This window comes from Limulus polyphemus, unplaced genomic scaffold (assembly GCF_000517525.1).
Source record: "Limulus polyphemus unplaced genomic scaffold, Limulus_polyphemus-2.1.2 Scaffold101, whole genome shotgun sequence".
NCBI classification, from domain to species: domain Eukaryota; kingdom Metazoa; phylum Arthropoda; class Merostomata; order Xiphosura; family Limulidae; genus Limulus; species Limulus polyphemus.
The window spans coordinates 42,725-58,860 of record NW_013665711.1 but is presented as its reverse complement, the minus strand read 5'-3'; the positions used below and the strand labels follow the sequence as shown (position 1 = coordinate 58,860).

The 16,136-nt window shown below is 33.2% G+C and overlaps 1 long non-coding RNA gene across 3 annotated transcripts in view; it reads left to right on the top strand.

The window, feature by feature from the left end:
• Positions 1-16,136, top strand: part of LOC111088687 — a 214,427-nt gene that overhangs the window by 164,129 nt on the left and 34,162 nt on the right. For 2 of the 3 annotated variants that reach the window (XR_002613134.1, XR_002613135.1), the window contains one exon: positions 2,763-2,847. The exons of the other annotated variant lie outside the window; for it this stretch is intronic. This is a non-coding gene — a long non-coding RNA (uncharacterized LOC111088687). The remainder of the gene's footprint in view (positions 1-2,762; positions 2,848-16,136) is intronic. 3 annotated transcript variants of the gene reach the window in all.

The following is a 16,136-nucleotide window of genomic DNA, read 5'->3' as shown; positions in this document are numbered from 1 at the left end:
TCTGTATAAAATATGTTTTCTTAAAAATCTACATTATAACTTCCAATGATTAATAATATGCAAAGGATCAATTATAAATGTTAAGAAATTAAATAGAATATTAGAAAGAACATCGGAGAAAACAGACTGTGGATGTGGGCAGTTTCTTGTGATTAGGTGAAGTTAACAGATCACTTTTTTTATTAACCGATTAGTATTATTAAGTCATGGGTTGGAACGAATCCCCATTATACTGTGAGAACATACCTTGCATGATCTTAGAATTGTCCCAAGTTATGTAGTTTCACACATAAAATATTTCACATAAGTGGAAGTATTCGTCCATTCCAGGACCTCTCCCCGAAGCCTTTTCGAAGCTGTTTGTTTGTAACTAAGCATAAAGCTACACAATGGGCTATCTGTGCTCTGCCCACCACGAGTATCGAAACCCGGTTTCTAGCGTTGTAAGTCCGCAGACATACCGCTGTGCTACTGGGGAGGGAGGCTTTCGACGCTGAGCTACTTAAAAAAAGTTCCGTATCCAATCTATCTGAGGTTCATGCTCTGGTCAACTGCTTCTGTATCTTTGTAATTGAATGAACTCAACGTTAAAACAGTATACAAAATGAAGATAACTGGAGATACGTGGTATCACTAACGACTAACTTACCCTCTGTAATACTGTTAGAGTTGTTGTTATCAAATTTCGCGTAGAGTATTTCATGTAAGAGCTGGGATTCTTATGCTGGAAATAGAAAAAGTGAAGTGTTGAGCTCTCCTTTGCCCTCATTCATAACCCTAGCTTATACCACAAAAATCACGAGTAAAAATAGTTTACGTGATTCTTCGGACTATCTCGGATGTTCTAGTGACAGGATTTTGTTTTTTATTTCTGGATAGTATAAATAAACAACCTCTATATCTTATGTTACTCTACGCATCTCAGTGTGTTTGTTCACTGTAACAGATAGAAACAAGTAGCACTATTTCTGATTATCTCCTGTCAAAACTGGTTGTTCTTACTTTAAGTCTTGTTATTACAGATGCTTCTATTCTCATAGAACGTGGTCTTGGAAAGTCTGTTCTGTAGTATTTGGTCATGTCAAATATTTTTCATCTTTAAAAGTGGATATGTTTTTGTGTACGGAAGCACATAATTCCAATACAATATTAAATTGGCTAGTGACATACCTGTAGAAGACAGACCAGTGTTCCGTCGAAATATGTAGTATGTTCTCTATATAAAATGATATTCATTATGCTTTTAAGTCGTTGTTCATCAATATATTGTTATTCTTGGAAGTGAAATTAACGATTATGATATACCTTTTTAACATCAACCCTAAGAATATTTTTACTATTATCATATTGTTCTTTTTTAAGTCGATGTCTTATTACTTACGATTTTTGAAACGTTGAAAACTTTGTTCTTAAGTTTAAAAAAAAACGTCGTCGTCGTTATTACTTGGAACGCTAATATTTTAAAAGGAGGAAAGTGTGTGATGAGAGACTGTCATGTGGTACGAACCTTCCTTCGCGCCCCCTAGTGGCACAGCGGAATGTCTGCGGAATTACAACGCCATAAACCGGGTTTCGATACCCGTGGTGGGCAAAACACAGATAGCCTATTGTGTAGCTTTGTGCTTGACTTCAAAGAAACAAACAAACAAACCTTCCTTCGCCCACTAATACAAGAGCAGAGTAGTTAATATTTTAAAAGGAAGAAAATGTGTGGTGCAAGCCTTCCCTTCGTACACTAATACGAGAGTAGAAAGTAAATATTTTAAAGGGAAGAAATTGTGTGGTGAGAGATTGTCATGTGGTGCGATCCTTCTCTTCTCACACTAATATAAGAATAGAACAACAAGAAGTTGCCAAGCTTTCACAAGCAACTTTAATATCTAGGTTTCTTTCGAACCTTAACACTGTCGTATTTGTGACTAGTCTGTACTACTTTTGATGCCACAACGTGGCGAATACGATAGGTGTAGAATATCAGGAAGTTCTAGTAATGTATACAGACTGCAGTCCGACTCTTTACTTCAAGATTTTACTTCTTATAAACATATATATATATATATAATTGTCAAACATAAAAATTTACGCTAACCGGTTAGACAATTTTTCATCTTTTTTAACATCATTTACGTGATATAATTTAGCTCTTGGTTGAGAAAAGCACACGTCTATGAAACTTCTGTATAAACGTGACCCCACTGATAGTTTGACAAGTGCCATAATGTTAGGTAATATCTCTCTCGGCCTATCAATTGACAGTACTTTTTTCTGAATGAGATAAGTAGCAAAAAAAAAAAACAGAGAGAGGTTCTCTAAGCTCCTTCTCTTGTCTAACTTGTGCTATGCATCACATACCGGATTATGGCTATTATTCAAGCCAGCAAACTCGGTCTTTTGTAAGCTGCAATGTGCGTTTTTCACTCTTTTTCCCGAATAAGGCTCGTTTTACATAGTTCTTCCCTTTTCAACCACGATAAGATATTCAAAGATGATTGATGCCTGTCTTTAAAAACATTACCTCATGCTTGTAGAAACACGCTTCTGGCCTTTTATTCGATGTAGAATACAGACACCTTATTACATTGAAACATAATATTTTAAAACAATAGGAACAGTTAGTACTAACTATTAATAAAGCTTTAGAAATTCTGTCTCAGTGTAAATATACAAATACTATTAAAACTATATATATTAGCATATAGACGAAACAGTAAGATTTTAATTTCTTTCATCTGAGTCTTGTAAATTTATAATTTTGTTTACAGCGAAGACTGCCTCTCGTTCACAAGAAATTTTCCACCAGACAGTCGTTTTGTTCTTTTGTTTTAATGCGGTTGGCCTTGTCTCCAGGTAAGTTTTAGTTCTGGTTTGGAAATAGAAACGGTACATAACAAAATTCTCTTTTCAATTTGACCTTTGGTGAAAAAGAAAAGAAATCCTTAACATGTATAAAAAAATCATGAAACAGTTGGTCCGCTATATAATATTGAATAATGAATTCGACGAAATGTCATAACGTTATTCACATACCTAAATTAATTTAGGTTACTATATGGAAAAATAAAACGAACTCAAAACACCACAGATATTATATACACTTCACCATTGTAAGAGGCCTAATGGTATCTATTTGGTTTGCTAACCCAAGCTGTGCTGGTGAGCCTTGAATTCGGCGAAACTATAGTCCACAACAAAGGGTACGGCCAATCAAAGAATGCATTGGCCTCTACGTCACAGATTTTCTTTTGGATTTCACCTCTGGTGAAAAAGAAAATAACTCTTTAACATATGTACAGTGTATAACAAAGTTTTGTTTTCGTGTAATAAAATAGGAGATGTTTCATTATATTTTCTGCAATAAAATGTTTATGTATTTTGTTTCCACTGGCAAGTGAATAATGGTTTTATGTAAACAGCCGGCTTATTTAAACTCCCAATCTCAATACCAGCAGGGTTTTTTCTTCAAGACGTAAAGTTTAAAATCGATTGTTCAGTTATCACTCTGAAAAACAGTCAAAGTAGTTACTCCAAGAATGTACTCAAAATGGAGGTGACCGGAGTAATTGAAGGCAATCACTTTTCGGGTTATTTTGATGCGTTTCTATTATGGCTGAACATTATTATTTTTAACCATATAATACTTTTTTTTAGGCATTTGCTCACAAACATAAAATCAGTTTCTTAACTTTTTTACGCAATTAATGGTTGTGAAGCTTTTAATTTTAACGGGTATTTCAATTATCACTGAGGCCCTGACATGATCTAGTGGTTAAGGTACTCGACTCTCAATCTGCGGGATCGAATCCCATCACTGAACATGTTCGCCCTTTCAGCTGTGGGATGTTACAATATTTCGGTAAAGAGCAGCTCAAGAGAGAGCAGTGAGGGGTGTTAAGACGCTGCCATCCTTCTCGTCTATATACACTTCAAAATTAGGACCGGACGACTAACGCAGATAGTTGAATATTTTTACGCATGCGAATCTCAGAGAAATTTTAGATTTAATGAAACGATTCATTATTAAATATCCATATAGCGTTTGTTTCATAGCTCACTCTAGCATTTCTAAATTATAAAAAATCAAACAAATTTATTCACTAGATCTCGCAAGGTTCATCACTAACTGCGCATGTCAGTATTGATACGTTTGTATGCTTCGCCATTTCTGTCTTTGTTTTCATCTTACCTGCAATAGTATCGGATTTGAAATAAATACGTAGGAGGTTAGTTGTACTTGAGTATATACGTAGGAGGTTAGTTGTACTTGAGAGTAGAGACCCAATAAAAAAACCACTTATGAAATAGCTTAACCTCAGTAAGTATCGACTAGATCTCAACAGTGAACTTCTCTGGTGAAACACGTTGTTTTCGTTGAATGAGAGCTGTTGCATGTAATTCTTTGTTTTCTAGGGTTCACCAGTTGATCAGTGGTAAGTTTACGGACTTACAACGCTCAAATCAGGGATTCGATTCCATACGGTGAACAGAGTGTAGATTGCTCTGCAATCAGAAAACAACAACTTTGTTGTGTAGGAGTTATGCTTTACAATCAAATGTTAAATAAATTGGACTACAGATGATGCCAACCGAAAAAACATCTTATTATTTTGGATCGTTCATCTTTAAAGAATCGTCAAACACTACCTAAAATGCAGTTCAGTTTTCAAAGTAATTCCAAGAAGGGGGAGTCCAAGGATTCCCACCCATTTGGAAAGTTGAAATGTATGTCAGTATATACATATTTGTAATAGCTAGAATTATCGGCACAGAAAAATGTATTTAATATATAGGATCGAAGCCTAAGAATCGCTAGCCTATATAGCTTACAGCTCTGAAAAGTATAAAATTTACACCCAGCAGCTTTATTATTCTACTAGCTATCGTTATGATCTCTAGAGAAACGGACTTCAGAACTGTGGCTCTCACCTTGCACCTCTAAATGTCTACTTACGGAGATATTTTTTTGCTAAAACTCTTGCTTGACAGTATCATTTAGAGGGGTGGAACTGATCCTGTGATTTATCGCAAGTGTTATTTCCTTTACCATAAATCTAGAAAAAATATGGACCGTTCTTTATCTTGTATTATGCAATACATTTTAATGTTTAATGCGTATTATTTCAAATAATTGTAACTATTTCACACACAAATTATCTTAAGATGAAATTAACTCGCTGTAATTTACTTATTATAATTAATACTGCTTGTTATAATACACTATATTCTGGGAGCAAACTTTAAGAATTTTTTGTTCAGAAACAGATAATTCCTGTTGAATTAACAAAGTAAACAGCGTGTGGATGTCATACGTAAGCAATAAACAAAAACGTATGTGCAAATCCCATTTTGTGATAAGCAGTAGAAACCATAATACAATCATAGAATATTTTAATGGTGTTCTAGTTAATGTAATAAAATTTTTATAAAAAAACCTTTCAAATAAGCAACGTTTGTACACAATTTCTCATACACATCAATAGAGCTTTCCAGCAAGGCCGCGTTCCAGAGTCACGATGTCTCCTTACAAACTACATAAAATGATTAGTAAGAATGATAATTTTGTGCAAAAATATACAGACATTAAAAAATTTTGGTATCATCTGTGTGCGAATTTGTACATATTGTTAATTTATGTTAATTTTGTAGATTTGTTTTGCGTGTGTCTCGTTGACAAATATTAAAATATCATTTAGACATAGTTGTGTTTTTTTATTACTTTTATTGCTGTATAATGACGACTTAATAAATAAGTTCATATTTGTAGAGCTAATACCTGTTTTCATTATTGTATTTTCTATATATATATATATATTTTTGTATATAAAAAATGTACAAATTATTACGAGCAGAGCCTTAACTTTTGAAGACTTCACTATCCTAAGACTCGAATCACTGCTCTATGAGAAACTGAAATTTATGATGACAAGAGAAGGTAAAATGGCGAGTCTGTAATCGATTTCAAGCTCCCTAAACGTTGCCCTAAAAATCCTTCTTGACAAAGGAATTATCATAAATAGACTGAGCGAGGAGGTGAACTACGTTGTTCACGTTCTTAACTGCAGCGCTTTAATATATCTTAGACTTAATCCTCTAAATAGATCAGGATTTTATACTTCGATTCCACACAAAGATGATCCGGAAAAATAACCCAGGATTTTTATTTTATGGATCAGTTAAATTACAGTTGGTTTCTTTCTTGACGTGTCTATTTCATCTTTCGATATCGGTAAGCAAAATAATAGCAACAGCAAATAAGCTTATTATTAACTCAAATGGTTTAACTGTGATTATTACAAGTCAGCTCGTACGATTTGATGCTTTAGATACATTTTAAAAGATTATTTTAAGTCCCACGCAATTTCAAGTTATTTATGGTATCCTTAATTTGAAGTAAGATTTTGTTGAACATTTCTTTGCGGTAATGCAGTGAATATTTTGTTTTTAGTTTTTGTATTGTACTTAAATGGAGTCGTAAACAGATGTCTTTTGTGATTTATATAAGAAAGCGTGAATAAAATTAGAAGAGAGGGGCACTTATTATTTAACGATCCGACTTGCTGAAGTATCTTGTATATCAACCAAATTTATGGTTTGATTTATCAGAACCAGAACAAACCCAACAATTTACATATAACGTTTGTGGTTATTTTTCGTTATTACCGTAAAGCCATTAACAATAATCTCATCGAGTCCTGAGAAAAATATTAAACCTCTAACATTTCTATTCAAATGTCCTATATTTCAATGTAACATGGAATACGCTGTTGTTGGAAAGATTTGTTTGTTTGCTTGTTTGTTTGTAATTAAGCACAAAGCTACACAATGGGCTATCTGTGCTCTGCCCACCACAGATTCTAGCGTTGTAAGTCAGCAGACATACCGATGCACCACTGGGGGGGCGTTGGAAAGGTCATTTCAGAAACAAAACATTAATCCTCTGAGATTTTAATCAAAAGTTCTATACTTTTATGTAGCATGGAATATGCTGCTGTTGAAGAGATCACACGAAAAAGCGAGACTTCTGTTTTAACCAGCTGCGTTTAGATATTTTCTTCAACTTTGCCAGGAAGGATGGTTGTGTTCATAAACTAGAACAATTTCCTCGGACTGCAATAAGTTCTAATTTATTATTATTATTATTCATGTTTATATATTTTGTGTTTGAAATGCGTCCAGTTTTACGTACTTAACAGCAACAGATAGGACTCTGCTTACGAAATAACATAAGTTATTTTTTTTGCTGGGTAATCTGCTATTCAGCTTTCGTGGCATTTTGCTGAAACTAGAATGGAAACTTAGTTTCCTTTTTATTATTGACCAATTAGTTGATTTATTAAAGGCCAAAGGTTAACAGTTAGATAAATCATGCAACATTATGATTAGATATTTGTGTTTTATTATTGACAAATTAGTTGATTTATTAAAGGACAAAGATTAACAGTTAGATAAATCATGCAACATTATGATTAGATATTTGTGTTTTATTATTGACAAATTAGTTGCTTTATTAAAGGACAAAGGTTAACAGTTAGATAAATCATGCAACATTATGGTTAGATATTTGTGTTTTATTATTGACAAATTAGTTGATTTATTAAAGGACAAAGGTTAACAGTTAGATAAATCATGCAACATTATGGTTAGATATTTGTGTTTTATTATTGACAAATTAGTTGATTTATTAAAGGACAAAGGTTAACAGTTAGATAAATCATGCAACATTATGGTTAGAAATTTGTGTACAAAATAATTAACATTATCTGTTGAAAGGTAAATTATGTGTTCAGCTCAACAGTATTTTCAAGTTGAAAGCAATTTTTGTATCTAATAATTTCGAATTATTTATAATGGTTTTACAGATTAATATCTTTTGTTCGTATAGCGACAGCCAAATATATAACATTTTAGTAGTTTCGAGTTTTTAACGGTCTTCACAATACCCGTCATTGCTTATTACAGTGTTAGAAATTCTATCAAATTGTCCTTTCATATCATAGCCGTTTCAATACTTAACACCAGTGTACGGTTAGACAACTAGAACTACTTTTATTTCTGGTAATAGTACCATTGATGTACGGCTTTCTTTACTAGGCAGAAATAAAAACTTCAGAATCTACTTTATCATGTGGGAAAAGAAAGAGGGATCCTGATGAGGAAAAAGTTTTGCTGAAAATAGTTCATGATGTACGTAATTCATAAAGTGTTTTATTACATATTTTGAAATATCCTATATGAGAAACTAAGAAAACGTTTTTATATATTTAGATTATTGTTCTGATCGCAATTTAATGACTGAAGTTTCATCAGGAACATTAGATCCTATCTCCACTTGCTTCGGGAATCTTGGAGCAGGAAAGTGAGGTCGATGTTTGGGTTCAAGAATAACCGTTAATGGTCCTCTGAGACGAAGAAGTTGATCTTAAAATAAGGCACGCAGGGTAAATTAATGAATATTTTCTCATGCTTCAGAAATCAACGAACAACGAATCTTGAAGTGTAGACACCATCAACGTAAGGCTAAAGGTGCTGCATCATAGGGTGAACTTCAACTGCTTGGACGTTTCTTTAGTAACTAGCTGTTACAGCATGTTAAAAGTGCTACATCATAGGGTTAATATAATCTCCTAGGGCGTTTTTTTTAGAAACTAACTATTACAGTATGTTAAAAGTGCTACATCATAGGATGAACGTCATCTCCTAGGGCGTTTCTTTAGAAATTAGCTATTACATTATGTTAAAAGCGCTGCATCATAGGCTGAGCTTCGTCTCCTATGACGTTCTTATAGATACTAGCTGTCACCCTGTTTCCATTGCACTAATAGAAGCAAGTCCACACCACAAAGTTCAGCCCATTCTATAATGGAACTGAATGCACTTATTACACTGGAATAAAACACACTAGATGTACATAACCTTGGACTGTATCCACTTATACATGTTTTCATTTGAAGTATAAAATTAACTTGTTATCAACTGACCAGATTACCTTTTGCAGCTGTTACTGAGTCAATTTTTATGTGTGTTTCTTAAAGTATTGAATAGGTTGCGTATATCATCTCTGCAATGTTATCAAAGAAGATTAAGCTTGAGTGGTGCAATTTTCTCTGACACTGTTTACTGGGATCCAACATTAAATTCTACACATGGTTTGGTTGCTGATTTCTTCCTGTTTCGTTTAACAGTGCGAATCAAAGTATGGCATTTCGATCACACATGGTGATCTCTCCGACATTGTTGTTTTTAGCACGTGAAATTTTTACCAATAACAGTCCATGGTGGTATCACTCATAGAAACAGCTTACCTTGACACATCACCTTTCCGTACATGTTATTGCTATTAACCTTATTTCGAAGCCTGTTAGACCCTTCCTAGAAGCCATGGGGGTTAGATCTAGTGGTTGTACGGATACAAAGACACTTTATGAATCTAGGAATGTGGGGTAATCGAAGGGTCCTCTGTTTCTAGGAAAGAGTTTGGATGTACAATGAATCACGTAGACATTTTAAGGTTTTGTCAAATTCCTGTATATTTCCAACTGCACTGTTTCGATTAATTCAAGAAAAGATTAGTTTATAATAATATTATATTTCATTATATTATAAACATAAATATATTAAGGAATCTGTATCTATACTCACAGATACTGATATTCAGTGATTCTATATAAAATAGGAAACACTCGTACGGAAGAGAAAATAGACAAGAAATATGTATGCACATTTATACACCACCATTGGCAGAAAATCAGGGAACAGTTAAATAATGAAGGCAACATGACATTTGTTGAACTGACTAGATGTACATCTTTACAACTGGCGAGTTAGTATTGTTAAATGGCTTTAGAGTTTACTATTGGGTTTCATATTTGTTAAATTGTTTCTCTTTGTGTTTTAGAGGATTGTTAGGTTAACAGTGATCTGAACACTATCGTTTTATTTTGAACACTACATAATTTTGGAACTATCGCGGACAGTTTACCATCTCTAGCAATTCTTTAACCTGTTGGATACATTTAACTGTTTGCTATTAGTCAATTAAATTTTTCTATGGCTTAGTTTGAACAGCCAACCACTAGCTGTGTACTTACAGCGTACGAAATTTCACATCTGTAAGTTGCGTTTGATGATATTTATCTCAACACTGGAGAACAACTAAACCTCTTTCGGTGTTGTAAAGATCTATGAGATACCTCACTCCATCTGATAAAGATCTTTGAAATACATTATGCCAAATTATAAAGATCTACGTAATACTATACGTCATCTACAACATCCAAATTCGTCCTAGATTAGTTTCAACTACTCTAAGATGTTTTGAAGCGTATTTTGAATAGCAGGAATAACTGGCCCCAAATTTACTCTATACATAGTGCTGCTTTGCAAGAGAGGTAGTAATCTCTTCCTTTATATGTGTGCGTACAAATGGTAGTAATTGAACCTCGGCTGTGATTAACTTCAAAGCTAGGCTTATTCTCAATTCAAGCGGGATCCGATCGACTAAAAACGAAATTCCTCTTCTTAAAATATGCTGCTCCAGTATTTTTACTACTACTACTACTACTATTTTTGTGCTTTTATTACTGAGATATTAAACAGACGAATATGGGTATCATATTTATATTTTCTACCCAAGTTTTATATACGTTATCCACGAAACTTTTACAGGTAGTAAGTAACTTAAGTCTTATTAGAGATTATAACACATTTTAAATAATTAAATGTTCAAACGAAATAACATTAGATGTGAATACATATTGTACCCATGTTGGTAATCAAAGGATTAAAAGAATCACGAGAAAGCGATGACACCTTTTTCTCTACAACACTATTTTAAATGGTTTTTTTAGTTGTTGTAATACTTATCAATACTTTCATGTTACCATTTTTGTATTTTCATCTTCCATTATTTTATGTTATTCTTATTTTTCTTTACTTTAAATAAATTGTTCCTTTTTTATCTCACATTTTTATAATTTTCCTATTTTACTTTGTTATGGGACCAGATGCGATCCAGTAGTTAGTGTGTCAAGCTATGGTTCCAAAGATTCGGGGTTCGAGACGTGATGCTGCTTAACATACTCCACACCTTCAGTTGTGGGCATGTTATAAAAGTGACGATCAATTTCAGTATTCGATTCAGAGCTGGGTTGAACTCTCGTGGGGGCGAGTACTGTTGGTGTGCTGCACTCCTAACCAGTAGTTCAAAATTAGTTCAGCTTGAAACCTCCAATTTCTTTTTGCTTTTCTCAATTTTTGATGACCCAATAACTTCTGTAATTATTTCTTGAAAAAAAAAAAACGAGCTGGCGCATGTGTCTTTATTAGCAAAGTTCTGTGTTCGGCATGTGTTTTTATAAGTGAATTTCTGTGTTCGGCATGTGTTTTTATGAGAAGTTCTGAGTTCGGCTGAAAGATGACTGACTTCACTTTGCTTAAGTTAAGATTGGTGGGGCTAAAACTTGATTAAACATTATGTGCTTATTTGATGGGTAACTTTTTATTAGTTTTGTTATTTATTCTTGTGCGTAACTACGTATATTTTTTATATAAAATAAAAAATTACAGTATTTATAAATATATGATAATCAACTATTCATTATTTATGTTACCTTTTCTAAGGTCCAAGATTACATTTTTACGGTACATATTCTGTATTTGACTTGATTAAATTTTCCAGCACTAAAAATAAAACGAATTTTATGCATATATAAAAACTACAACCTGAATCATTGGGTTTTGAATTTTCTGGGGAGCATAATCCCTGTTTTTCCTTCTTTATTTTTTGTTATCAAACGTAAATAATGCCTTTGACCTTTAAGTATTGGCTCCCGCTTGTGAAGAAACGAGACTAGAACCGTGTGCGTTTTTTTGTTGTTGTTGTTGTTTCGCACTTACCGAAATGTCATTTGTTATGGTTTCTTCCATGATAATGAGGTACATAGTTCTAAAGCTGTTAATTAGCGCTTTACCTCTTATACAACAGATATATATATATATATATTTTTTTTAAGTTATAATCACGCCAGATTAGATCATCACTAATGACCAAACGAGATATCCCTGTGGGACCGCGGACCATCCAGCTTTGTAGATACAATGTATCGTGCAAAAAACAAAATTCCCCAGAAAACGTTTAATGTCCAAAAGAAAGCCACAGCATTCTGTAACCACTAGATGTTTTAAAAGCTGTAATGATGAAATAAATTGAACCAAAACTCTACTACACTTAAATTAAATAATTTACACGGTATTTTCTCAAGATATCTTATTTTCTCTGAATACGTTGAGTTAGAGTTTTAGCATGTATTTTACTGTATTTAACATTGTACATAATCGAAAAAAACATAAATACAGTATTTAATATTTTAACTTATTGAGTGTGGCCAAATGTGTTAGTATGCAATACTATAGAGATGTGGTCCTGTTCTTCGCGTTCTGTTAACACCTCCCCCCCCCCGCTGGTCTTGGATGTGGATGCATTGTAATGGTGATGGTAAATTGATACTATATGGTAAGAAACACGTACCTAAAATTTTGGCGGTAGGTACTATTGATTAGACTAGTTGCATTCCTTGAAGTCTCTCAATTCAAAATTATGGGCGGCTAGCGCGAATATCTGAGTATTACTGGATCCAAAAGGATTAAATTTATGTATCTTAATACTGCTGGATTTGAAATGGTCAAACTTAGCAGTACTCAGATATGTAAGTTAATAACAGATTAATTGTAACAGTTTACAAAGTTATATTGTTACACATTAGTAACAAGCAAACTCTGTGTACATGAAAATTTCTTTATGCAACATATTTATGCATTAGCGTTTATTCGAATTTAAGTTTGATAAGAATCTGCAATTTCATAGGTTTTCTGGTTATGTAACTTTAGTAACTTTATGTATTAGATATTCTTATACCTCCATAACAAATAATGCATAATTTTGTCTATGACAATTGTTTATAAAGACTTTAGTCCTGCTCGATTGGGCAATAGAATATATTTTATCAGAGTGACATCTATGCTCGAAAAAATACATCACTTAGATATTTAGTTTATTTAGTCATGGTGGTCATGGTAAAATTCTCCCAAAGAGTATTTGGTTTATTTAATTGTCTGTTTTCTATATTACTTCATTGCCACTTCAGCAATAAGCTAATGTACACTACACCAAGCAATTAAAGTATAATTGAAGTTTGTAGTATTTTAACTATGACAAGACTAAACCACTTTTATAACATAATATCAACCATCCATTATTTCGTTGTTATATAAACAAGCATCTGATGGTCTGTTACGTGATCTTAAATGCAAATTACTAGTTATTCGGCCTGTATTACAGCGTTTCAATCTTGTTTCAGTTGCACCCATGAAGTGAAATACAGACTGAAATTACTCCAAATTGTCCTGGAACTCTGAAAATAGACCTAAAAATAGCATTTGTAAGTTTCACTCATATTGAAGGATATCAGATGAATTAAGTTCAGCCAACCACGGTAGTCTTTTGCGAATTAGCTACAAAACGTATTCACTTCTAAGCCAATGGTGCAGTTACTCGAAAACCTGAACAAGACAAACCAGCATCCACGACACAAGCTAATGACCACTATCAGTCGATTTTGGTTCATTATACAATCGTAAAACGTTCCTCCAATACAGACCAATGACAGGGTACAGACAGTTAGAAACGAACCTCACAAGACCAGCCTGTATGCTAGTTGCTCAACTAAGTATATTGCGTTTCTTGCAAGGCACGTAATAGCTCGCCTATAATGATGCCAAATATATGTCCAGTGGACCAAAATGTTAAACAATATTTTTTCAAGATATGTTGTACTTCACACTGTAGCCAGATTAAAATTGAGAAGAAAGAAAAACTGAAATCATATTCAGTCCTATTTTCACACAGAAAATGACATGTATGGCAGCAGTGGGGTTATGGTATATATGAGCAAAAATATGCTTTGGTGGACATGATGAGCTCTAAAGTCTGCGAAATCGTTCCATTTATGCCACACATTTATCGAGAATGCACCTACAACCATTAGTTGGTGTAATTGGCCCTGACTAGCGTCATGGATGATAACGCCCATCCCGCCATGCTTAACTGGTCAACAAATAAACTGAACGAAAAGGGATTAACTGAATTGAGAAACCTACACGCTCACTAGACTTCACTCTTCTTGAGCGTTTACCCAAAGAATACTGTCAAGTAAGCCTAGACATTAAATGGTATAATTGAAACAGCTCTTTCAGGAGAGTCGTCGAGGATATCTTAGGAACTTATCAACACTCTTATTTTAAGCATCCAACATTTTTGCTAGGCTCAGCATCGTGCTCTTGTTGACCATACTCCATATTGAAATGAAATATCATGAACTGTACAGAGAATTGAGCATGTTAAAATTAAGCCCCCCTCCAGTGGCTCAGTACTAAGTCTGTTTGGACTTTGATGCCCGTAGGGGGCAAAGCACACATAGCTCATAGTATAGTTTTGTGCTTAAGAACGAACAGACCAAATGTCGTATTAGAACGATTTTGAATATACAAATTAGCAAGTCACGTTGCAACATCAACCGATATGAAATCACGGCGGAACGGAATGTATCAGAACTACATTTTTATATTGTTAATCGTTTTGTAGATAGTGTCATGTCACCGAAATTAAACGTTTTTGGATTGTACGTAACAGCTCCTTCCGATGCAAAATATTCATACACGTATTCCATAAAAATGTGTTCAGAGGAAGTATTTTGAATTTCCAAGATAGTTATGACATTGGAAAATAAAGGAATACTGATAAATTTGGGACGCCAGGGCCATCCAGAAAGAGACCTGCAATAAGTCGTACCCCACCGTGATAGGCAGAGTTCGATGTCTTGTTAGAGGTGAGAATCTAAGAACACAAACATCAGTGGCAAAAACCGTCCATGTATTCCAAACTAAAGTACGCAACATAATCACGAAGAACCTCCGTCTTGAAAAGCAACTGTGACAGAGCTCAAATATTTAGAGAATAAAACAGTTATTCGTGACATCCTTACCGTAATTCTGGTTTGTAAATGACTTAAATAAAATTATAATTACACTTCACCTAATTAATATAACTCACACTATAACATTTGTTGTTTATGCAAATGATTTCATACTAGATCACAAAAAAATCTACGTTTAAAAACTTATGTTCATAGAATTTTGAAAATATGTACTAAACAAGAAGATTTAAAATAATGAATTATTACTAATAAAATTAATAGCAGCTGAAAGAGAATTTAACCAGAATATTGCAGATGGAGCTGTCAAGAAATTCACTAATGTGGTAACGAATGATCAAAGTATTACTTTAAAACCCAGTTATTAAGAAAAGTAAAAAGGTAGCTTTACTTTTGTCATATATTCCAGGTCTAACTAATAATTTATTTAAAGTGTTTAGAAAACAACAAATATTTTATTCTGTTAAACCGATTAATAAGATAAAGCAAAATTTAGATAATACTAAAGATAACACACAGTTAACGGAAATAACAGGAATATATGAAATTGAATGTGAATCACCAAATAGAACACGAGTGGACCTGGCTGTATGGACGATAACAACGTGGTGAGGTACCAAAATCATCTTAATATAACCTACCAAATTTCTTTAAATATGTAAAGCTGTGTTTATCAAATGTCCATTAAGGAGTGTTGATTGATTGACCAATAATTTGTATTTCGGAATATATGACTCTTCATCAGATGTTTGATCTGCTTAAAAATAAACGGATGGAAATGACTGACATTATATTATGACAGTAGTTTTCTTTTGTCGTTATTTATATATTCTAATCGTACTAAGCTCCAAATGAGACGGTTTTATTTCAATGTAAAAGTCAACTTTTAGGGTTATGAGGAAAATGTACTGGAGTAATTTTACTCGTGAAATGGTAAACTTAAAAATAATCATCAAATATAAGAATATCACGAAAATGTATAAAGTTATAAATAAAATGTCTATCCTTTATCATTTTAAATGATAAAAACTTAACAATAATCATCAAATAAAACTATCACGAAGATGTATAAAGTTATAAATAAACTGTATATCTTTTATCATTGTAAAAGATTGAAAACTTAACAATAATCATCAAATATAACAATATCAC